This window comes from Nyctereutes procyonoides, unplaced genomic scaffold (assembly GCF_905146905.1).
Source record: "Nyctereutes procyonoides isolate TBG_1078 unplaced genomic scaffold, NYPRO_anot_genome, whole genome shotgun sequence".
In the NCBI taxonomy this organism is placed as follows: Eukaryota; Metazoa; Chordata; class Mammalia; order Carnivora; family Canidae; genus Nyctereutes; species Nyctereutes procyonoides.
This window is the reverse complement of record NW_026575126.1, coordinates 43,293,821-43,318,602: the sequence shown is the minus strand read 5'-3', so window position 1 is coordinate 43,318,602 and position 24,782 is coordinate 43,293,821. Positions and strand designations below refer to the sequence as shown.

Here is a 24,782-nt window from a genome sequence, read left to right as displayed (position 1 = left end):
TGCCTTTTCAAATGTTTTCAAACACCTTATATCTCAGACCTGCAGTCTTAGATGTCATCAGAACAAACCCCAATTGTCTTTAATGGCACAGAGGCAGTGTTTCCAAGTGCTGGATAAAAGACAAAACAAAACAACAACAACAAAAACCCCACACATGTCTTTCTCCTCTGCTAAAAACATCTGTTCAACACATCATCCCTGAGAACTATGTACCAGCCACTGTCCTAGGCATGGGGGGGTACACAGGCCGGAGTCTAGCAGAGGTTTGGAAGTCTCCTGAGGGGAAGGAGAAGACATTGTGATGAACAAGTAGATACACAAACAGGGAAATTTCAGAACACGACAAAACCACAGTGTAGGGTGACGGGACAGATCATGACTCAGGGCACCATGTCCTTTCAGCAAGGGGCTCTGTGAGTGAAACACTCATGGCATGAAGAGGGAGTCACTCCTTGCAAGATTTGAGTAAAGAGCACTCCAGGCAACGAACGTGGCTTAGACTCACAGGTAGCATCAACAGCAGGTGGGATCAAGGAATCAAAAGAAAAGCCCTACAACTGGTCCCTCCTACAATCTTAAGAGTAAGTGGAGAGAATCTCTATGATTCCAGAAATATGGCATTTCAGAAAGAAAGCGTTTTCCCCAGAGGATAGAATCTCATGGCTTTCATATCATGACTTCTATAAGATAGCTTTCCGAGCACTGAGCAAAGAAAGACAGAGTGGCAAGTCTCTGAATCTCAGGATTACTTTTCTTTTTTAAATCTTCAAATATCTTCTTCCCCGGGTTCATCTTAGATTCTCTTCCCAAATGTTTGGCTCAAGACTCCCCTGGCTCAGGGGATTCACCAGAATTTTATGGAAAGCCTGAGGACTAGCCAACAAATCTCCCTCTGGCTGTCTTATCTCTTCTTCTGCCTTCTGATCAGTATCTCATGCATCTCCCACTCTGAGCTCTTTCCACATTGTACCATCACATCTCACCCACTGAGCTATGGAAGCAGCCTTCCCACACCTCTAAAATTCTCTCTCTCCAGTCCAGGAACTGACACAGGAAACCATTTCTAGCCACTGTTAGAAAGTCTGAGAAGACAACCCATTTGTCCTTTAAGTCAACTTCTTGAGCTTTTAATTGGTTCTAAGTTCATCCATCTCCTTTCAGTGTCCCTGTCCCCTGTTCACCATCTTTATGTGAAGACTATCCTCCCAGAAATTCATGTCCACCTAGAAACTCAGAGTTTGACCTTACTTGTAAACAGAGTATTTGTAGATATCATTAAGATGAGATCATACTGGATGAGGGTAGACTCCAATCCAAGGACTAGTGTCCTCCTAAGAGGCTGTGGGAAGATACAGAGGAGGAAGAAGGCCATGTGAAGATGCAGCAAAATAATAAGCCAAGAGGCCCCAAGGATTGCTGGCAGCCACCAGAGGAAACTAGGAAAGAGGCCCAGAACAGTTTCTCCCTCAGAGCTCTCACATGGAATTAATCCTGGGTCTACCTTGGTTTCAGACTTCTAGGTTCCAGGACTGAGTGACAACATATTTCTGGTTTTGTAAGCCACTCTCTCTGTAGTAATTTGCTGTGGCATCCCGAGGAAACTACTCTAATTGGCTACATCGATATACCCCTTAATTCTTAGGCAAATGTCCCATCATAAGAGTGGCCTTCAGTGACCCTGTGAGTTGGAGTCATCAAACTTTCATGTGCCTCAGAATCATGGGGGTGGTGGGTGGTTCTTAAAGATGGAAATCTCTGCATCCCAACCCCAGAGATTCTGACTTGGTAGTTGTGTAGGGGGGACAGGAACCTATATGTCTAACGAGCTGCCTGTAGCCCAGGTGATGCTAATGCAGGTAGTCAATAGAAAGTACACTGAGAAATCTTCCTAAATTAGGTCAGTTCAACTACATTCCACTCTGGCCTTCCCTAAGCACTATGACCTTGAACCAATAGATTTAGCTCTCTTTAGACTTGACCCTAAACCAATACTTATTATTATTTTTTTAAATGTAGGAGGAGGGCAGTGACAAAATTAGTCCAACTGAGGCAGTGGATCACAGCAAGGGAAAGCAAGAGATCCAAGGTGGGGTTTAAAGCACAGTTCATGACCACTTTGGAAAATTAGCTTCCTTACTGCCAAATTTCCTATGGAAACAGAGGTGAAGAATCGGAAGGCGAGAGAGCTGAAGTTTCAGAGAGCATCACTTGTGGCAGTGTGTTTCCAAGGCCACATCTCATTTTGCACTCGTAATTTTGAATCTCTACCCTATAGAGTACTCCTGAATTGTGTAGGCCTCAAATTTTACAAAACCTAGATCCTCCTCTGCTGCGGAAATATAAAGATATGAGTTTAGGTTGATGGGGAGACTTTTGATCGGTGGGATAAGAATTCTGGAGTTCCTGGAGTCTGTTCTGTGGGATGGCCTGATAGGGGGCTCCTGGGTTCCCGGTGGAAGGGCAGACATACATGGTCCTGCGCTTCAGTCTTGGTCTGATGGAACTGGGCAGCATTTAGCAGCCTGGGAAAAGACTCATCTGAGAGAATACTCAGATTATGTCTGCAAACTGCATAGAGTGTGGTTGAAATGCAGTAAATGTCAATCTTTCCTCCACAACTCAATTATAACTCAACTCGGGCAAATATGGGTACTTAGCCCACACCATTCAGGAAGCACCTGCTGTAAACCTCTAGTATGGTTACACTAGAAAAACATAGGCTCATCTGTTCTATCCCTCTCTATCTTCTGAAACTAGGATCACGCAACTGTCTAACCCAGGGCAGCCTGGATGAAGTGACTCCCGAGTTTACAGCTCAAGTGAGAAGCAACTTATTCACAAGGAGAGAACAAAAGTCCTCCTTCCTCTAAATTTCCCGCAAGGGCCCAGGGAGACTGAAGTGCTGGGCAAACATTTCCTGAAGAGCTGCCGGTTACTAAAAGCCCTATTTGTCAATGACAATTCTGTCTCCATCTTTACTGTTAATTAGTCATTTCACACAGCATCTTTGACAAGGAGTTAAGTCCCAGTTAACCCAGATTTCAGACAAGATGGAGTAGCAAAGGAGGACAGTAAGACTAACACTACAGAATTGTTGGCCAGGCTGAGATTAGAAGAGAAGCCTCCTTACTCTTGAGATGGCCCTATTTAGGCAAGAAAAGGACAGGTGTAGGAAGGAAAACCCAGCTTAATAGTTAACCGATTCAGCAAATTAAAGTGGAAAATATCCACCATCCATTCGAGAGCATTCATTCCACAAGTATTTACTAGACCACTTCCATGAGTGGGAGCTTGCATAAATGTCAAGAGAATATCTGTAGTTGTGGGCTAGGTACTTTGGAAACATCGCTCTTTGGGCATCCTCAGGAGTCACCCTGTGTGCAAGGACAGGGAAAGAACCATGATAGGAGGTCTCCACACATTCTGAATTTCTCAGGGACAGAGCGGAAACACCCTCTGTATTCTGTGAAGGGCTTCATGGGGAGGAGCTTGCTGGGGAGAAGATGTTTTATATTCTGAATCAGATGGCCATGATCTCACTTGATTTATGGACCTGTCACTACTATTTGATGCTGTATCAAATACGTTTTGAGAAGTTCATTTGATGAGCCTCTTTAACTCTCAAAAGCTTGTCCTAATTATGCAGATCTGGGGCAAATATTGTGATCCCTGCTTTCATTTCCTCAAATGGAGCCAGTGCACAGAGAGATCAGGGACCCATGGGCCTACAGGTTGGTGAGGGAGAAGTGGAGGATCTTATTGCTATCAGGATCCATATTGATGTACACGCCATCACTCTTTATTTCCTATTATCCATTTTCCTCCCATTGTTTATAATACTCATACTAACACTGACATCTTTAATACATTGAATCCCTGGTAACCACCAGGTGCTATGCTAAACTCTGTACACAGTTCTAGGCTTTCCCTCCCCAACACATTCCTCCAGTCTAGCACCAGCATCCACAGTTGAAAAGACAGTATTTCTCTGGGCAGAAAAGAATTTTGCTCATTTTTACTCGTCAAAGAATAACTTCAAAGTCAGGCTCAGCAACAGAGTTGGAAAAAGTTGCTCGTGTGACAGACACATCATGATTATGGATTTGCTGAGAATTAAAAATGATGGTAAATTTTTATGTGTAGGGCGACAGATAATTTTATGTCAAGTTGACTAGGCCAATGATGCCCAGAATAACAGAGTATCTGGGTATGTCTGTGAGGGTGTTTCTAGATAAGCATTGAAATCGGTGGGCTCAGTCAAGCATAACACCTTCTCTGATGCAGTTGGGCACCGTCCAATCTATGGATGCCCTGAATAGAACAAAAAGATGGAGGAAGGGAGGATTATTCATCCCCTGTCTGCCTGCTTGAGCTGGGATATCTCATCTCATCTTTTCTTGACCTTGGACTGAGATTTACACCATTGACTCCCCTGGCTCTCAAGCCAATGGACTAGGATGGGAACCACATAGCCAGGCTTCTCTGGGTCACAAGCTTGCAGACTATGGGACTCTAAGCCTCCATAACCAATTGAGTCAATTCCTTATGACAAATACATACATATCTATATACCTATACATATCTCCTAATTTCTCATTGGTCTGATGCCTTTGGGGAACCGTGACTAATACAGGTAATGGTGCTACTATCTTAATATCTACACTCACCCCACACCCTTCAAATACAGGTCAAGATGAAGAGTGAGAAGCCCAAGCTGGCCAGTCAGAGCCTGGTCAGAGACATCTTGCAGAACATCATCGTTATTTATAGCAGCTGTCTTTGTATTTTATTTCTCCCCAGATTTTTAAAACTTTGACTCTGTCATCTGTTCCTAATATTGCCACTGGCATTCCTCATTGGAGCCCTTTCTTTAGATTCCACAATCTCATAACTAATTTACGAAGATACACGTCTCCTTAAAACAATGACCCTGCCCAATCCCATAGACTCTATGGCAGGCAGATCACACCCACTTGGGTAAGTTTACCCTTTACAGTAAAAGTCAGGATATAGGGAACTGAATGAATAAGCTCCTGGGGGGACATTTCCCTGAGACTTAACACTGAAGACCCGCATAACTCTATTCTGAAATAATAACCCTAGCCAATGTTAGTTTAGTTTCATGTGACTCATCAAGCATTTTACATAGGGATGGTCTTGTTAGACTTAAATACATATTATATTAACATATTTAACTTAAAACAACTACAGAAAACAATTCCAACTACTCCCTGATAGACAAACTGGGAGTATTCTCTTGAAGATAAATATGTATAGCTTTTGTTTCAACACAGAGAAAGGATGCCTAAGGCAACAAAGGAATATGAAAATAGCGATGTCTTATTGCAGGCAGTTTGGAAGGCAACATTTTCACCCCATGCACATCACTAACTAGTTACAAGGTCTTAAACAAGCCAGTTCACCTCTCTGCACATCAGTCTCCCTGTTTATAAGATGTGGGTAATAGATCTCTCCTGGCTCGTTCTCAGAGTTTTTAGAGAGGTTCAAACAAGACCCCACGTGTGAAATGCTTTCTAGTTGGCGAACTACTACCCCTCCAGACTACATGTATACAGGAGTAGATTGCACATTTTATGACCCTTAAAAGTGATTAATGAAACGGCTTCCGAAAAATAAGTGTAAGAGAGCCACAGAAAGATAAGATGAGGATATTTATTATACAAACCAGGCTGTTGGATTTCATGCTTGGCAAAATTCAAGGGCCTTAGCCTGCCTACCAGTCAGATGCCGAACTGAAAACCTTATGGAGAGAAGAGAAAGAAGGGGGGGGGGGAGAAAGCTCTTGAAGCCAGAGCTTATTAAATCAATTACATGATTAATGTGAAAGAGTGTGTGTGAGCTGGAAGGAGGAGGAGGCAGGAGCTCACTCAGAGCAGTAAAGGCCGCTGATCAAGCATTTTTTGTAACCTTTTAAGCCACCAAGAAAATTGCCTCTTGGTGGATGAATCAAACCAGAGAAATATATTTGTTGGAAGCTTTTCATATTAAAAAAAAAAAGTAGGAGTATATGAAATCTCCTGTACTGCTCAATCCCAGAATTGACAAATATTAGAACGTCAGAAACATCTCCACAATAATCAAGAATGACATTTTATCCTTGGTCAGACTTTCCTCATGCAACAGAAGGAGAAAGTCTTACAATTTTGATAGGAATGGGGCTGCCCCCAAGAAGAAAGGATGCTGATTCGAGTGTTTGGTGGATTTTTTTTTTTTCCCCAGCTCACTGTGGGAGACACGTGTAAACCTCCAAGACGAGTGTAGTTTCAAGAAAGATCATTAGGAATGGGTGATGACTCAAGTCATCTCTTTGATGGAGTTTGAAGATGAATTCTTGGAGGCCGTGAGCCAGGCCCTGAATCAGAAGGAAAAAAAAAAAAAAGAAAAAGAAAGGAAAGAAAAAAAAAACACCAAAAAAAAAAAAAAAAGATAGAAACTCACACAGGCAACCCAACCAAATTAGCTGATTTGGTGACTGACTACAGTGGGTTGAGGCCAGGGTTTCCATTAGCAACCAGGTCTTTCCCGTTCCGGTTGACAAGATGGACAACCATCCACCCTCGTAAAAGATTCATGACCCAACTTTGCACTCTCGACTGCTTGCTTTCTCATAAAACCAGTGCAAATCCTATCAAAAATTTAGCAGAATCCCTGCCTCATCTGTTTAGGCCTGAAGCTAGTTGCAGGGACAACTCATTAGGGACAGGCTCATTAAAACCAGCCCTTGGGCAAAAGCAGTTTGCGGGCTCTCTCATTTTCATTCGCTCTCACCTCCCTGCCTAACCTCCGTGAGCCCTCAGACACAGGGCTTCTAATGATTTTGTACAGTGTGCAGGTCTGTTCGAGGAGGTGCAGGGCCCAGGGTTCGACAAATACTGCTCCTTACGTCTGCCAAAGATAATCTGCGTCTTCTCCTTTGTGTGCATCGGGAGGGCTGTGCTGGGGAGGGAGGTGTGCTGGGCAAAGGGAGGAGGGAGTCCTGAAGGCGGGCCAGCTTCTCACCTGGGGACAGCTGGGGATAACACCTGGCATTCGACGGGTCACAGGAGCCCTGAGGACCAAACCAGAGCCTCTGGCAGAACGAGGGCCAAAAGGTAAAATCTTCAGGGTCCCATCCTGTTCAGCCCAGCACTCAGACCCTTGGGCACCTGGATCCTGAGCAACAGCCTGGCTAATGGATTCGTTACCAGATGTTTTCTGCTATGTGCCAGGGATGCCATTCTCCACATGAACTAAAGAAGAAGCTTATTTGTGCTGAGAAAGAGCTGTTGGATCCTCCAGGCAGGGCTGCAAAGAACAGGCAGCGCCGATCCAGATGCAGAGCTTTCCTGTTGCCAATTTCTCTGGGCAAGTTGATTTTTCAAGGGGTCAGAAGTCTAAGCTCACATGCTTGTGGTGGCCGGTGGGTAGCTAAGGAGGTTCAGCCGGGTCAACAGTGAACAACAGAGACTGTGTTGTACTGGAAAACTCATGCCCCACTTGAGTGGGAGATGCTACAGAGGCCCCCGTGAGCTCTGAAATGTAGGGAGGTTGCCCAATATGCCAATGGTCCGGTTTTCCACAGGAAGTCAGAAAACTGGGTTTTAAGTGAAATCTTTACGCATTTAAATGTTGGCAGCTAGTCAAAGAAAGTGAAAACTGTAACTGGATAGAAGAAAGAAAACCATAGATTTCAGGTTGGTACACCGGATCTGAGAAGGACATTGAATTAGGAGGAGCCTAGATTCTCCTACAGCCACCTGATGACATTAGCACGTCAATGAACACAAAGAGGCCCCTCTAGGCTCTTCTGAAATGTCAGGGGCTAGTCCCTGTGATGACTCTGACCAAACTTCTAGGACTCTGATCCTTTAAAAGTAAACTACGTTAAGTAGGGCTTAGAGTTTCCAAAAACATTTAACCCATCTCAAATGGAACTAATATGCTAATAGCTCCACCACTGCCAAAGCCAGCGATGCTGACTGTTCTTAAAACGTAGATCATTAGCCTCATAGAGCTTCCAGAATCGCCAGGTCTGGTGCAGGCAGCACTGATTCCCTAACTACATCGGGCCTCAGTGAAACAAGATGGGTTGGTTTCTGGGGCCACTGATTAAATGGCAGAGCCTGGCATCAGCCCCACCTCACAGGCACCAAGCAGGTCACCCCCCACTGGGCCCTCCCGTAAGGGGACGCAGTTGGACTCCACGAGAAGCTGACACACCTGTGCCACCCCAACTCTTTGGTTCCTCACAGCCCCTTGGGCCCTGCTAATGGTGTGGACGACAGCAAAACAGGTGACGTTGAGGAGGCCAAGCCCTGGGTTTTGTTTCCCTTTTTTCTTTCCTCCCACCCAGCCCCAAATGGACACTCCATTTGACCAGTCTTGTTCCGAGAGTTCACCTGAGACTTTGAGCCAAAAGTGTGGAACAAAGATGAATGAATGAATGAATGAATGAATGAATTTTAAAAGTCTTCAAATGAAAAGTATGAAAGTCACAGCAGGATCTCTAAGCCCACATTTTCTAGAAGCCTGAGGATTGTGCTTCTGACCGTCTAACGCTGGTCATTATTACTCAGGTTCCCTGTGCCTCTTACCCATCAACTATCAGGGTTGGGGGTACACAAGGAGGTTTTCCTCCCCAGAATCATCATATTCTTCTTTCCTTTTCCTCACCTCAAAAGGTCATAACAAAAATCAGTAAACCTGCTTTTACCTACTGCTAATCGTCCGACGCCCACCTCCCCCGACCCAAAGCAAACTCTGTGCTGCTGATTTGGAGAGACCATAAAACCACAGTGGTGTGATTTCCCTCATCAGAAACGATTTGGTTGTTCTGTGGTTGAGGAAAGCAGGAGTCTACACCACGAATCTATTCCAGCGCAACGGTTTTCTATTAGCCTTTAACACATCGTCGCTTCTCTTTTCCATCTGCATTATTGCCACCTCTTCCACAAACCCCAATTTGACAAGCAAGAAATCTGTAAATTTAGGGGTGGATGCTTGGGAAAGACTATGCATGAGGAAAAGACAAGTCCATTAGCAATGCAAATACAGTCACAAATGAGACAGCACTTGCATGAATAGTGCCTTTAAAACAGTTATTTAATCCAGCTAAAATTTATCTTCAGGAAAAACTGAGCAGCATTGGGACTCAAGACATTTTGTATTTAAAACATGGATTACGTGCTCTCCTAGTGGCCTCTTTTAGGGGAGATATTTGCAAATCTCATTTATGCCAACTTTCGAGGCTTGGAGATGGCAGGGGCGAGGTGGATAAATCTGGGTTAAAAAAGCATGCCCGGACTGAAAGAACAGAAACAATTTGTTCTCTCTCTCTCTTTTTTTAAAAAAGATTTATTTATTTATTTATTTATTCATGAGACACACACACACACACACAGAGAGAGAGAGAGAGAGAGAGAGAGAGAGAGAGAGAGGCAGAGACACAGGCAGAGGGAGAAGCAGGCTCCATGCAGGAAGCCCTATGTGGGACTTGATCCTGGGTCTCCAGGATCACGTCCTGGGCCAAAAGCAGGCACTAAACCACTGAGCCACCCAGGGATCCCCACACTCTCGCTCTCTCTTTTTTTTTTCTTGAGAGCACAAATGGGTGTGTTTTCCTCTATCCAAGAAGAGAGGCGAGACTGTAGCTCTTGCTCTTACAGGACTGCCTTTCCAGGACCCTTGTGGTAGCACCGACTCGGGGTGCTCTGCGAGAGGGAACAGGAAGCTTCAGATGCAGAGAAGGCCACATCCCAGGGTGATCATGGGATTAGTATCTTTTGCTCCCTCAACGGCGTCTGTGGGTTCAAGGTCTCCTACAGCTGTGAAGACAAGCACAATGCGGACGCCTGCATAAAGAAGCGTCGCCTGGAAGGCCATCCCCAGCCACCCAGCGACTTGAAGGTGTTCCTCTGTGGGTGCTGAGCACACACGGAGAGACCCCACGTTGCCTCAACAACACAAAATGCAATGCTCCCGCCGAACTCCACTCCACCAGGCACGACCTGCCCTCATTAGAGATTCTCTACAAACAGGTGCTTCTCACTGGGCTGACTTCTGAAATGGCTTTCTTTTTATTCCCAGGGACACATCAAGAGCTGAGGGGGGATTCATGCAGTATAGATCAGTCGGCCATTGACAGCGCATCAGGCTTTGACAAGCTGCTTGGCTTGGTTGAAAGTCTAGGTTGGGCTTGGGCCCGTCAAGGCTACGCTATTGAATTATTGACAGGCGCTCACCGTGTTGCAAGGGGAGAGCGAACCATAGCCTCAGCTCAATAAAGATGAAATGGAAACCCTCTCTGAAGCCGACTTTAGCACGTTAAAGGAGTTTTAATGGGCTGGTTTAAAATTCAGTAAGAGAATGCATTAGGCTGATTATATTTTCAATGGATAAATGTAGGCACGCACGCAAGTTTGGGATTCTGAAGGGCTTACAAATGAGTGGGGAGCCTGTCAGGACAAATTATGCCCTTCTAAAGGAAAGCCAGAGTCCATGTATGCTCCAGCCTGGTCTCGAGAGCAGTTTCTTTCCCTGCCTCCTCTCCTACATTCCCTCCCTCTGTCATCCCGGCACAGCGCTAAACTGCTAGCACGATGCCATAGAAGGAACCTGCAGTGTCATTCTCACCACTTCGCCTCAAAGGAGCCAAACCATGGACTTCTGGCAGCACTTTTTACCCCTTCCTATCCCCTTCTCAAACTCCATCCCCATTCCTGGCAGGAACAAGTCATCCCTCATATCAGCATCCTATTAGAGGACATGAAGAGCTATTGGTAGCTGGTGTCCCCTGGTTAGCAAATTATTATTAACAATTCTGATTTTTCTTATATAATCTCCTTTCTTCTTTAAATTTCCACCTGCCAAGATTTACTTGTATTTTAATAGCTGATGTCAGACAAGCAGCGTGGAGCAAAGTCCCATTTCAGAACTATAATTTTAAATACAATGAGACGCGCATCAACTGTCGCATTGACGTGCAGGGAATTATTCCACATGGACTTCTAAAGTGCATCCTAAAAGCTTCAAAGACCGAACACATTTTAAAAGAATTTAAATTGATGATCACGGTGTGCGTTTTTTTTTTTTAAGCAATTTGTCTAATGTGACCCTATATTCATTTTTTTTTCCCCTGATTTCTCTTCCAATGGGCTGCCTCCTGTCAAATTGCAGAAAGGGCCAACCAGCACATCTAAATCTGTGTTCATTTGCCTTCCGCAGGATTATCTTTGCCACGTTGAGCAGTATAAGTAAATCAAAGATGCTTCTCAGTGCTGCAGGAGTAGGCTAATCTCCAGACAAATATTTAGAAGGCAGCTTTGCCTACTCTGGCCTTAATCGTTTCCAACTGATTTGACTTATTCTAATTACAGCCTTTATGTTATAAAAGCCATTTTTATGTTGCCGGGGAGCAGTTTCATTGCAAATACATGAAATTTTGCTGAGTTTCCATTCCCATGTTGATTATGGAAATAGTACTCTGCAGCTTGGCTCTAATTAGAAAAACACACTGCATGGAACGTCAACAATTTTTAACATTAATAACGCACCGACAGTGTCCTTTTGTCTCTCTTAACATCCTTTCCACAAAGGCTGCCACACCAGAGAGCCTGAGATCTACTCTGCTGCAAAAGTAACACTCAGCTCACCCAGGTCTGATGGCCAAGAACTCCTTCCCAACCCCCCAAAGTGGGAATTGCCAATTTGGAGCAGAAGGACACTAATTTAATAGAACAGAAAAGCGAGGGGGGAGAAAGATAATTAAATTCTAGCACAATTTAGGGTAATGCATTTGTTTCATGGCTGTGAACTTGGAAAATTCTAGCACAGTATAATAATGCAGATTAAATGTGTCCTATGGCAAATTGGAGTGATGCATCTATTCCAGGGCTTTTTTTTTTTTTTTTTTTTTTTTTTTGGTGTCATAAGGTTTTTATATGTTGGAATGATCTTAGTAAGGAGACCAAATAATTTTCTTGATATTTTCACTTGGATTGTAGGTAAGGGCCACGGCCAGTCCTTTAACCTCACTGGGCCTCAGTGTCCTCCTCTTTGAAATGGGAAGGATCATGACTGCCTTGCAAGGTTATGGTGAGGATAAGGCACAAGGCAATACTTTTGTATCATGTTGCGAATGCACATGTTACAACATGCAACATGCACATGTTCATCCCACTGTTTTGTTGGAGTAATCTGATGGACCCTATAATAAATCAAATGTCCCTAACTTGAACAGGCAATTCCACTCCCTGTAAAATACCTGACGAGAAGCCATACACCTAAGTTCAAACCCATTTATTCAAGTTCTTCCTACCAAAATGCCTTGGGATATAAATAAAGAGCACAGAAAAATAAGCTGGAAATAACATAAGCATCAAAAGGAAAGATCATATCTGTGATCCATTGTTAAGTGAAAAAAAAAGCAAAAAAAGCCCAATAACAATACAATAATTCCATTGAAAATACATATAGCGCTTGGCCAAGATATAGGAGCATTTTAAATGGGAAAAGTACAGCCAACTTGCCCTCCACAAAAGCTGTCTTGAGTTACATTGTCATTGGCAGAGCTGTTTGCATGTGGGGAGAGAAATTCTGTGATGTGGAAGGGTTCAGGCCACACCATCCCTAGAAAAGTGTTCTAGACGAGGAAGAAGAAATGTGTGACTGAAGATCACAGTGGAGAGGGAAGAAAAGAATTTGCTGTGATGATGTCCAAGGACTTCAATAAACATTGCCCTCTTGGGTCATTTCCATGGAGAAACACACACACACACACACACACACACACACACACACACACACACACACACAATGGGGCAACTCCTGAAGTTAAAATACAACCTTCTACATGGAAGAATGAAACTGGCCTTCTTTCAGGCACGATCTGAAGTGGTGGTTATGATCTCCACCTGTCAGATGGAGACCTCTGAAGAATCTTTTTCAACCGTGCACTAAACTCACACAAATGCTAAAACCCACAACCAAAAATCTTACAGTGTAGACGCTTTTCCTGGTAGTAAGCCAAATCTGCTTCATGTAGGCTTGCAATAGTTCTCCTTGCATTTTCTGCCCAAAGGTCCTTAAATCAGGTCCCTCTTCTGCTTAAAAATCTCCATATCCATATAGATGATAGATAGATAGATAGATAGATAGATAGATAGATAGATAGATAGATAGATAGATACCTCTCAGTTGCCCTGAGAGGTAACACTTACCTTCACTGTGGGCTTCACACAGTGACTTCCAAAGAGAGTACTTTGCCATGGAGACATCTGACCAATGCTACCTCAGCCAGGTAATCAAGGCAGATACCAACAGTGATAGATAACCTGATAGTATGTGCCCCAGAGAGGATGTGATGGACATGGCACTTTCCCTCTGTGTCTTCCTCCCCAAACTGATAACCTCAGTCTAACCATGAGAAAAACATCAGATTAGCCCTAAACTGCAGGATCCTCAACAAAACACTTGGCCGGTACTCCTCAAGACCATCAAGGCTGGAGACAAGGAATGTCTAAGAAATTATCACAGACCACAAGGGACCAAAGAGACATGACGACTGAATGTAATATGGTATCCTGGATGGGATCCAGGAACAGAAAAGGGACATTAAATAAAAATTAAGGAAATTTGAATAAAATATGGACTTTAGTTAACAACAATGCATCAATATTGGTTCATTAGTTGTGATAAATGTACCATAGCAATGGAAGATGTTAACAGTAGAGAAAGTGGGTGTGGGGTACATGGGAACTCTCTGTACTATCTTTGCAACTTTTCTGTGAATCTAAAGCTAGTCTAGAAACAAACCATTTATTAAAAATAATAAGCTTGAGGGGCTTGCTACAACCTCCGAAACATGCAGGCCAGTAAGACATGCTGGCCCTTGCATTTTGGCCTCTGTCTAATCTCCCAGGCTCATCTCAACTGTCTCAATTCCTGCAACACTGAGTGTTGGAGGGTCCCACGCTCTCACCTACTTCATGGTCTTTGCTCCTGTGCTCTTCTCTATTAGAACCAACCTTGACCTTCTGATTTTTCTCGCTTTTTACCCAGCTGGTGCCTGTTAGTGTCTTTAAGATCATTCAGTCTTGACCTCTCCAAGAGCAGCTTCCAACAGTATTAATTGTTCATCCTCAACATTCTCATTAATACCCTGTCCAAAATTCCACTTACCTCTCCAGTTTATAATTAATTGTCTAATATACCTGTCTACCACACTTCTCTGGACTTCAGAATTGGCTTCCTTTACCTTTTTGACTCTTCAACTTGGCTGAGTGTACGGTACACAACAGATGTTATGTAAGTATTTTTAGAATGGATGGATGAAAGGATACATGGATGGATGGGTGGATGGATGGATGGGTAGATGGATGAATCATTTTCTCTCTGGCCTTACAGACACCGATGGTGTCTTTCTCAGACAACTTCCCAAACTGTTGAAGTCAGATGTGTTTACTTACATCGTATGAACCCCATAAGGCCCAACTCAGATGCCGCCTCCTTTGTGCAGTCTTTCAGTACAGTTTTATCACTCATTCATCTGGTTCCTTACAGAGGAGTACACATTCATTCCACTGCTTTGTAACTGACCTAAGGAGCAACTTCCCTATTAGACTTTAAATCCCTAAGAACACAGGCTGTGCCTTCTTTGTATGATAACACAGGGGCAGGAAAAAGTATTAATCAGAATTCCTTTTAGGGAGAGTATCACCTTTATTGAGGAGAAGGCCTGGGTAAGAGCTGAATGCCTGAAGTAGGAATGGACCCTTGTCCATCACTGCCCACTCCCCTCCCCACCACAGACCTCTCTGATGATCTATCCCCAGCGCAGAGAAGGCAAGAAACTCTTCTGAATACTAAAAGCACAGGGATTTAGAATTCCCAGTGAAGTCGCAGGAAGGAAGAGAGGAGAAGCGGCAAAGTTATACACTTTGTTGGGGGAAGCCTAGATGCAACCTCACCCCCACTATCCCTACTTCCCACCATGCTTTCCTGAGAAGGAGTTCTGGGAAAATAGAAATGACTATTCGCTGTTGTTGCGTGTTGTTTGCTGAGGGATATGAGATCCCTTTGCCCTCCACAGAGGCTGCAAAGAAGTCTCCTACATGTTCACAAATGCTGCTTGAAAGAATGGGTTCTCCAGGGGAAACTCCACAAAGCTGTTAGTTGTGTGTTGATTTGGCTAGAAAACAGAGGTCATGCATGCAAATTCGGGGCCTGAGCAGGGACAGAGAGGGCAAAAGAGCATATTTCCTGAGAATCAGCAAAAAATCCTGAGGAGGGTTCATACTTCACAGAACACAGAGTTAGCTGGAGTCAAGGACAGGGTCTCCAACTATAGCCCATAGACCACACTCAGCCTACCACCTGTTTTTGCAAATAAAGTTTTATTGGAACATAGTCATATGCTCTATAGCTGCTTTTACACTGAAATAGCAGATTTGAGTAATTATGACAAAAACCCTAAAATAGTCACTATCTGGTCCTTTACAAAAAAAAAAAAAAATGTGTACTCCTGGTCTGAGATGAAGAATCTTGTGTCTTTAAAGAGCAATGTGCCCTGGGTGATCATTACCCCCAAACAGCCGCAGTAGGCAGCTGGAAGCATTATCTGAATTCATAAAAATTCTCTCTTTTGGGTCCAGGACCTAAATATTTCTGAATTTTCTGTCTTTCTAAAGACAAATGGGGCAACATATTAGCCTTTTCCTTGAAATTCATTTTTGCAGATATGTCTAAGGGAATCCCATAGGTCACCTCTCGCCCAGGGTCCTGCCCCACTTTTTGAGTCACACGTCACCTTTAAGACAAGGACTTGAACTGAGAAAAGTGGGCATGTTGTCTGAGAGCCATATTCCTGCCCCAGGTAAAGGCCCTGGACTGGCCTCAAGCATCCCTTCTGATCTGGCAATTCCCTAGAGGGACCAAGAAATTGTGGGGACCTCCTGCCGGGCCTCAGGACTTATCTCTCCCGTGAGAGGCTACTGGAGTGACACTATCCTCTCTACTAGATTAGGCATAGGAAAAGCAGGTGGCAGGAGGGAGGACTACAGGTGACACTGGCTTCTCACTGGTGGGAATGGTATGAACTGTCTAAGGAAGCCTCAAGGAAAGTCACATGTTCTTTATCAGCTAGAAATAACTAAACAATGTGAATTGGGTGTTGGAGAAAAGGCCTCTCTAAAGGGGAACTAATTTGCTTAGCAGGTAAGTGCTCTATACTGGGGGGCAGGCTTCCTGGCCTCAAATACATCTCTACCACTTACTCATATGGGGACAAAGCAAGCCAGTTAACATCTCTTTGTTCAATAGCTTTTGCCAGAGGCTAAGGAGAGGAGGGGATGGAGAGTGACAGCTGAATGGATATGGAGGTTCCTTTTGGGGTTATAAGAACGTTCCAGAACTAGATGGCGATGGAGGTTGCACACCACCATGACTGTACTCGGTGTCACTAATGGGTAAATGCTAGGCTATGTGTATTTAACCAGAATTTGCTTAAAAAGACAAAAAATAAGGTCTGGTATTAGAGTTAACGAAAAGGACTGAATGAGATAATCATGTAGAACATCAGCACAGGGCATGGAACACAGATCATTGGTAATATCCATTCGTGGCTTGGGTTGTTGTTATGAATAGGCGAGCACTGTCTGTGCGTTTGGAGCCACTAGAGCACCCTGGATGGGCTTGGGCTCCTGTTTGATGATGGTGAAAGCAAACCCTTCACCCAACATAGGTTCAAACATGTGTATTTTTATTTATTTAAGTCTAAGAAAAAGGCAAGCTATCATTCTTTGGCATGGGCCTATGCTGGGTTATTCTCTAGACACGTTATACACATATCACTTGACTCCATGCTCATGGCAGTTCAGTCTCATTATGGACCCCTTGTACTTGAGCATCCTGCTAACAGGTGGACCAGTGCACTGAACTTGAAGTCCAGTGTCCTATCCCAGTCCTACCACAATTATTATGGAGACACAGAATGATTGGGTGCCATTTTTAATCCAAGGAGGAAGTTGTTTTATACTATTCTCAACTATGAGATGCTGCACTTTGGCATTGGGAATGGATAAATGAGAACAAAACAATAAAAACCTTTCCAATTGGGAAATTGTTTGGACAAAGACATGAGGCTGTGGAATATTAGTTATTCAAAAATATGTATGCAAAAAAAAACCCAAAAAACAAAAACAAACAAACCAAAAATATGTATGCTAGATTAATGATGAGTCTCTTTGGCTGGATATGAGTGGAAGAAAAGTAAAAATAAAAAAAATTAAATAATCCATGAATTCAGCCAATTTCTACTGAGTACCTACTCTTTGTAAAAAATCATATTAGGAGCTAGGACAGAACCATGATAAAAAAAGAAAAAAGAAGTAACTAGGTAAATGTAACACACGTGAATTTCACAAGAACAGGATTTTTTTGTTTTTGTTTTATATACTTTGTTTACTGCTATCCCCGAGTTTCTAGAAGTGCCCAACATATAGTAGGTCTCAGTAATTATTAGTTGGAGTAATGGAGTAATGAAAGAAGGAAGGGAAGAGACTATGGATCCAGGGGGAGACTGGGATCTAGGGAAGCAGAGAAGAGAGTTGGCTGACCCATGCACAGTCAGTGTCCTTTTTTCAACAATGAAGATGGTGGGGTCCCCAAGGGAAAAGATCCATTAGCCTTTGCCTTGACCCTCAGTGTGTATATATAAACTGCAGCTTTGATCACTTTCTCCCAGCACTCCTTCATCCATACAAGGGCTATTTCCTTCTCCCTTCCTATATCAAGCACTGTACTAGGTTCTGAGATTATAAGAGAGGACAAAATAGGTGGCCTCCTGGTTTCACAGAGCTCACTACAGAGTAAGGAAAGAAATGCTCAGTGCATGTACAGTCTCTCCAGGCTGCTCAGTGCTATGAAAGAGAGGTACCAGGTGCTGGCAGAGAAAATAAAAGCTGGGGTGCCTGGGTGGCTCAGTCAGTTATGCATCTGCCTTCTGCTCAGGTCATGACCCCAGGGTCCTGGGATCAAACCCAGCACTGGCTCCCTCCTCAGTGGAGAGCCTGCTTCTCCCTCTCCCTTTGCTACTCCCCCTGCTTGTGCTTGCAGGCTCTCTCTCTCTTTCCCTCTCTCTCTTTGTCAAATTAAAAAAAGAAAAAGAAAAGCTGAATGGAGATAGGCTACTTTTGATGGACTGGCCAAGAAAGGCTTCTTGGAGGAGGTGGTATTGGAATCACCAGTAGCTGAATGAGAAGGCCATCAGGAAAGGAGAGGCAGGATGGCTCATGCAAAGTCCTTGGGATCCCAGAGCCCTCTGGTATGAGAAAGGAGCCAGGGAGACTAGGGGAAAGACCAGAGAGGGGATGCGGCTCTGCCTTCTGCCCTCCAGAAGTTCTCTCTTCCAGTTGCTTCAGTTCACAAGATTTTACTCAGAATAGCAACATCAGGGGATGTCAGAAAAAAGCATCACCTTGCTCGCTGCCCTATCATTCCTGTGTGGTTTCCCCTCTACTTCATTTACTCATTTCCACTGGTCCAATCATCATCCTCCAGTGTGGATGTCCCAGTAGGAAAAAGAAAGTAAGATAAACCTTCCTTCCAGAAATGTTGAATTTCTGCTACATGTCAGGTGTTGTGTTGCACATTTTATTATCTACATGTGAAGGAAGTACTGGTATAGCTATTACTGCTACTACTGCTCCCACTATTATTATAATTACTAAATATTCCCATTTATAAAGATGAATAAAACTCTCATATAAGGGAAGTGAATTGTCCCCAAAGCAAAAAAAAAAAAAAAATTCCATCTAGGTTGCATGAAAATTCAACACAGGTCATCTGACTCCATTAGATAATAATTCCCATCAAATGGATCTGTCTCATGCAAGACATTATGTGTTCAACAAAAATTCTGCTATGTAATGACCATGTGCCAGGCACAATGCCAGGTGTAGAAAAATAAAATGAACAAAAGGGACCCTTTCTTCAAGCATAAAGACACAGAAACACCATCCTACGACATGAGGCATCCATCAGGCAGGTATATAAGCAGCTATGGAAATCCAGGTTCGGAGGGAGGGACAAAGTCGGCTGGGGCCTCCCACAAGGGGCAATGATTGGGCACAAACCTAACAGATGGGCAAGAAATTTCCAGGTGAGGAAACGGGAGGGAGGAACATGCTCAGAATGTAGAAACTCATTTGTTGTGAGGCCCCTGGTATGCTTGAGGTTGAAAAGCCTGGGCAAGGAGGAGGTAAGACTCCAGGAGGAGTGGCCAGCTGATCAAGGGCCTTAAAAGTCAGTTGAGAATGTGGGACTTCCTTCGAAGATAATCAGGAGCCACACATGGGTGTGAAGCAGGGAGACTGGGGGCACACGCTACAGCTAGCAAGGACCCAGCCTGTTGAACTATGCTGCAGGGTCTCAAAGTATAACTCTCTGACCGGCAGCATCAGCATCTCCTGGGTATCTGCTGGAATGGGAATTGAGCTCCACCCCAGACCTACTGAATCAGAAACTCCAAAGTTTTAACAAGCTCTCCAGGGGATGCCGGTGCACGCTTAAGTATGGGAACCACGGACTACCCTACACTCAGCTGGCTTCTGCTTATACGTCCAGAGCACACAGTGTCTGCAGGTTGTGCTTCGTGCCAGCTTCTAACCCAAGACATGGTCCTGCTGCTCTTCCCAGGTCCTGACAGAGGGCAAGCAAAATATGCCACGTGTCTTGTCCCCTTGTCGGGGCCAACCTACAACCCTCTGTCTGTCCAGCCCAGTGTCTAACTAACTTTCTTGGGAGAGAGTCTCTCTCCTGGCTTATCTCTTTGGTTTGGTCGAAGAACAGCTGGGGTTCTCTCCTTCCAGGTTTTCCTGGCTGCACAGGGCCCTGGATAACTGAGGATGGATGCTGGTCGGGAATTCCGGCGGGTGCTCAAAAACTATCATTAGCTAAGTGCTGGGCTAATGCATTTGGAGGTGGTGAGTTAATAGGAAAACAGGTCTGCTTCGGGAGCCTGTGCCCACGGTGACCTGGAGCTGAGTGTTCAGTGATGACTGGCAACCCCCTCAAATCACCTCTTGTTAGCTACAACTATAGGCAAATTGCTAGCAAGGATTAAGTGGGGAGACTATGCCAGGATCACTGTCAAGCAGAGAAAAGACTCAATTTGTAGAGCAATCACGACTCTGTAATCATTCTTTAAGAGCTCCTTTCAGCTGTGTTTGCCTTTGGAAGGTGCGGACCCTGCCTAGGTGAGGGTGGGCAGAGAGCTGCACGCTGGCTTTTTCTTGAGCATACTAAAATGATTACTCCCCTAAACGAGATAAGCCTCACTATTAATAGCACTCGGCCTCAACCGGTCTCTGCTGACATCCGAGGCCCAGATGCCGCCTTGAACAAATGAACACCAATGTGCATAAACAATTGATCCGAGCTCATGAATAGAGCACGTTTCTGTAAACACGAAGGAGAATCTGGGAGAAAGCTTTATGGGGGAAGAAAGATACATTTCGTTTATCACTATTTGCATAATGTCCATGTATAATAGAAGCAAATTAACAGGACAGTATCTTAAGAACTGTTACATGAAGGCACATGGAACAAATGCTGCAGGGGTACCATTTCTCCCCAATTCAAGGGGAGTGGGAGTTCAAGGGGGGGTGCCTTTACTTCTCCAAATGTTCGTAGCTTTCATTTAGGTAGGATAATGGCTCATCCAAAGTTTATGCTCAGGGCTCAACAGCTTCACTGGTCTCGCCCATTTATCTGCAGAAGTTTGGAAACAGAATAGACAAGAGGGACCCATGTAGTCTCAGAACATTCTGCAACCCGGAGACAAAGACATGCTGGAAAATAGCTGATATTTCAAGTCCCAAAGTGATTCATTCTGATATAAATGTTATTTGAAGTGCTTCAAAGAAGAGTTCTGATCCTTTGGAATCTCCTAAGTAAAAACAGGTTTGGAGAAAGTTTCCCACCCCATGACTCAGTGGCAGGCAGCCTTGGGAAAGAGAGGGAGGGCAGGTGAAGGAAGAAATGATGAGAAGGATGGTGGTAGGTGAAGAGCCAGATCATGTATCACTCGCCGAATATTGTTTTTTTCCCCTCTGCAGGTTTGCAAAGAGCACTGGTGAACGAAATTAAACCCCTTCTCATTAGATGTGTTGTGAATCTGTGTGTCTTAAATGAAGCATTAAGCAGTGTTGGAATTCCAGCATGCTAAAGCAAAAATGCACTTCTGAACCTGAGTTTCTAATTTTTCTCTAACTCTCCAAATGAGATCATGAGATCATTTCCTACCAGTACAAGCCTTTCTCTGAAAAAGAAAGGAAGAAAGAAAGAAAGAAAGAAAGAAAGAAAGAAAGAAGAAAGATCAGCATTTGCCAAAGACAATGTGCTAAGAGTTTTGACAAACTCCCTTTTATATTTCAAAATAATAACAATCATGGAAGATTTACACTGAAAAATTGGGTACTCTCTCTCTGATGAACACCATTTTACTTGGTACCCAGACTTCGCTTTGTACCCTCTCCACTTTGGAGCATAATTTGTCTTAGTTCCTCTCCAACATCTATGTCTCTGGAGGACATTCAGCCCAAATAATCCCAGTTATTCCCTGAAGGGTGGGGGGGGGGGCAAAGAAACTGAAAAAAAAAAAAGGATATTCAAGGTGATGACCTAGTTGCTCCAACTGGCACTCTTTATTTGGTTGTTTGTTTGCTCATTTATTTTTGACTTTGGTTTTTTGTTTCAGGACACCACCTTGGCCCCAGACTGTCAGAGTTCAGATCTTGTCCATTTCCATGAGTACTTTCCACTCCTCTCCCAGGCTGGGTGCTAACAGACAAAATAAACGCGTGACCTCTTTATCCCTTTGCGTGGGTATGAGGTGAACATAAAGGTCTTACCAGTGATCTCATGTTGGAGAGAATGTGAGTGCATGTAAAGTACATCAGTAAAATCCACAGCTGCCCTATTTGTGCATCACTTCAAAAAACCATGATGAAAACCTACTACTGGACTAGAGTCAATATACCATTGCACAGTTTTTTCCCCTCAAAATTCACTACTAATGAAGCTCCAAATGCTTCTTTAAAAAAAAAAAACAACCCAAAAAACAAACCATCAAATAACAACACCCAGACTCAGAATAAACCAAAGGAATAATTAGCTTGGAAGGTTTTTCTTCCTGCCTTCAGCTCGAGTTCTACAAATAAAGAGAACAATTAATGTCAATTGCCTTTAGTCCTCCATCCTATTAGCTTTGGGGGGCTTCAAGGTAATCTCCACAAAGAGTGGACTTTATGGGGTTAAAGCACACAGTTTTCTTAGGAAAAATGAATAGGCCAGCAAGGACAGCTCATGGAAACACTACACGTCTTTTCCCCATCCTTGTGCTATTTAATCCAGCTGATTAGGAGTGGGGGGGGCAGGGATTCAAGAGGAGAGAAATCCTCCAAGACAAGTGAGGAGACATCCCAGGCAGAGCTGTGCCACATGGAATGTGGAAAATGAAGTGGCCCAGCCTTCTCTTCTGCTCCATTTATAGCAACCAGACACATGAACAGGTCAGCGAATCAAAACCTGCAAGTTCCCCCAATCACATGCCTAGAATAAACACCACAGTTGGCAGGCAGCTCCCTTTTCCAATGTGAAGTTATAGCTGGCAAATTGGGGGTACAGACAGTGACAGGAGTTTTGGTGGTACTCTCAACTCACAAGGTGCCCCGGAAACCTCCCAAATCTCCCCCTTACTCCACCCCACAATTCTGTTGACAGATGGAACTCTGGCACCCCAATATCTTTTCAACGACAGGCGTGCAATTACCTGTCATTATTTCCCCTTTCTTTCTGTTTTGCTATGTGCACTCTTCGTGTCGAGAGCTGATGGGAAGAGATGTCATTAGTTAACTAAGAGAAACCATGCTTCTCCATGCAGCAGAAGCTGGGCTGGAGTGGGGTGCAGTCTCTTGGGGAACTGGCCTTGCTTTTGGGGTCATTCCTAACAGAAGGCTAAGCTGGCACTTGAAATATGGGAAAGCTCAAACTCCCCAGGCTGCATTTTCTCTCTCTCTCTCTCTCTCTCTCTCTCTCTCTCTCTCTCTCTCCCCCTTTCTTTCTCCTCTGTTCTCACAGAATCCCCGATGGGAAGAGATAAACTCACCCCAGGTGTGAAGCCAGCTGGCACGAGGGTTGAGTGGCCAGGCGTCAGTGTGAAATGCTAGTGGTTAGCTCCATGGGCGAAAAGATGGGCCAGAGGGGAGAAAAGGAGGGATGGAGAGGCTTGGCAAAAGGCAAACAGAGAAAAAGGCGGAAGGAAACGCATCAGGGACATGTGCAAAGGGAAAAAAAAATAAGGCAAAGGGGACGAGAAATTAATAATCCAACAAGCAGGTTTCCTCCGTGTTATTAATCACACCGCTTCGCCCGAGCTGCAGAGGAAGCCAGCGCTGCACATGGGAGGGAGGCGTCGGAACACCATTGGCTGCCTCGGCTCACTCCTATACATCTCAGCCAATCCTCCCGGTGCCTTAAGGTACAGATAGAGCTGGGCTGCAGTTACAGACCCCTGGAAGATGAAAAATCATGCTCTGTGGGTAAGGCACTGCTCCGTCCAGTTAATGCACTATAAACTTTATTTGAGCTGACTTCTCATTTGATCCCCCAGTGACGAGGTCAAGGAGCGCAAGCAATTCCACCCCAAATCATGCCATAATCGAATTGCTGCCTATTTCCCGAACCTATAATGAAAAAGGCAACCGAAATAATGCAGGTAATGTTGGCGGCCTCCCTTGCCTGTCGGACATTATTACCTCCGATTGCTCGCCGCCATTTCCTTGGTGCTCTAACAATGAATATATTTCACAGCTCGCTTGCTCTCCTGTGTGGGTGGCATGGTATAGACACCTACATGATATGAAAGGAAAGCTAAAACAATAGGGCTGTTTCTGAGTGCCGTGCCTAACAGCCTACTGGTGGGAGAGGCAGTTTTATCAAAGTGCTTCTCACGCGCGTGTGCCAACACACACACACACACACACACACACACACACACACACAGCAACCTGGTGGGGTTCAGAGTCACGGACTCCGCCAAAGCCAACTCAATTTCTCTTTGTCTATTTAAGTCCCAGCTTCATAACCTACAGCATAATAACTGAGAGTGTGATTCCTTTATCACTCAGATGCTCTGAGGGGTTTTACTCTCTTTTCTTCCTCTGAATAAAATGGGACAGCTAGGGCTTTAGGGACTGGGCACGAGATAAAATAATGTGCATATACACCCTACCCAAAAATGCCTTTGAAGTACCCCCCTTGTCCTTAAGAAAGGGTTTTTAAAAAAAATCAACACTCCCTATCTGCATGCCCTTAAAAAGTGTAATTCAGGGGCTCATCATATTTCGCTTCTCAGGAAAGTGCTGACCACAGCATGATTCAACGACGCAGATTTGAAGCCACGGGAGGAGCAACCCGGACAGGACAGTACACTCAGTTGTTATTTGTTTGATGGCCATTTGGGGAAGCCCATCTCAGGCCAGCAGGAGTCTGATGTGGGACATAGGGAGGGGAGGGGGCCTGCGTTCTAGAGAAGCTGTGTCCAATTTAGCGCCTCGGTGGGCTTCCCACCCTGCCTTTTACTTCTCCATCTCGTAGGCTTGGTTCACTCAGAGCAGTGACTTCAAAAGGGTCAGACATCAGCTACCTGCCTTAGGGAACCTGGCTGTGCCCAGGAGGTGTTGCTGTTGCCAAGCCAGTATCACCAAACGCTGTGGCTGGTACTG

At 44.4% G+C, this 24,782-nt stretch overlaps 1 protein-coding gene across 13 annotated transcripts in view; it reads right to left on the bottom strand.

The window, feature by feature from the left end:
• Positions 1-24,782, bottom strand: part of RBFOX1 (RNA binding fox-1 homolog 1) — a 1,051,909-nt gene that overhangs the window by 233,599 nt on the left and 793,528 nt on the right. The window lies entirely within an intron of this gene.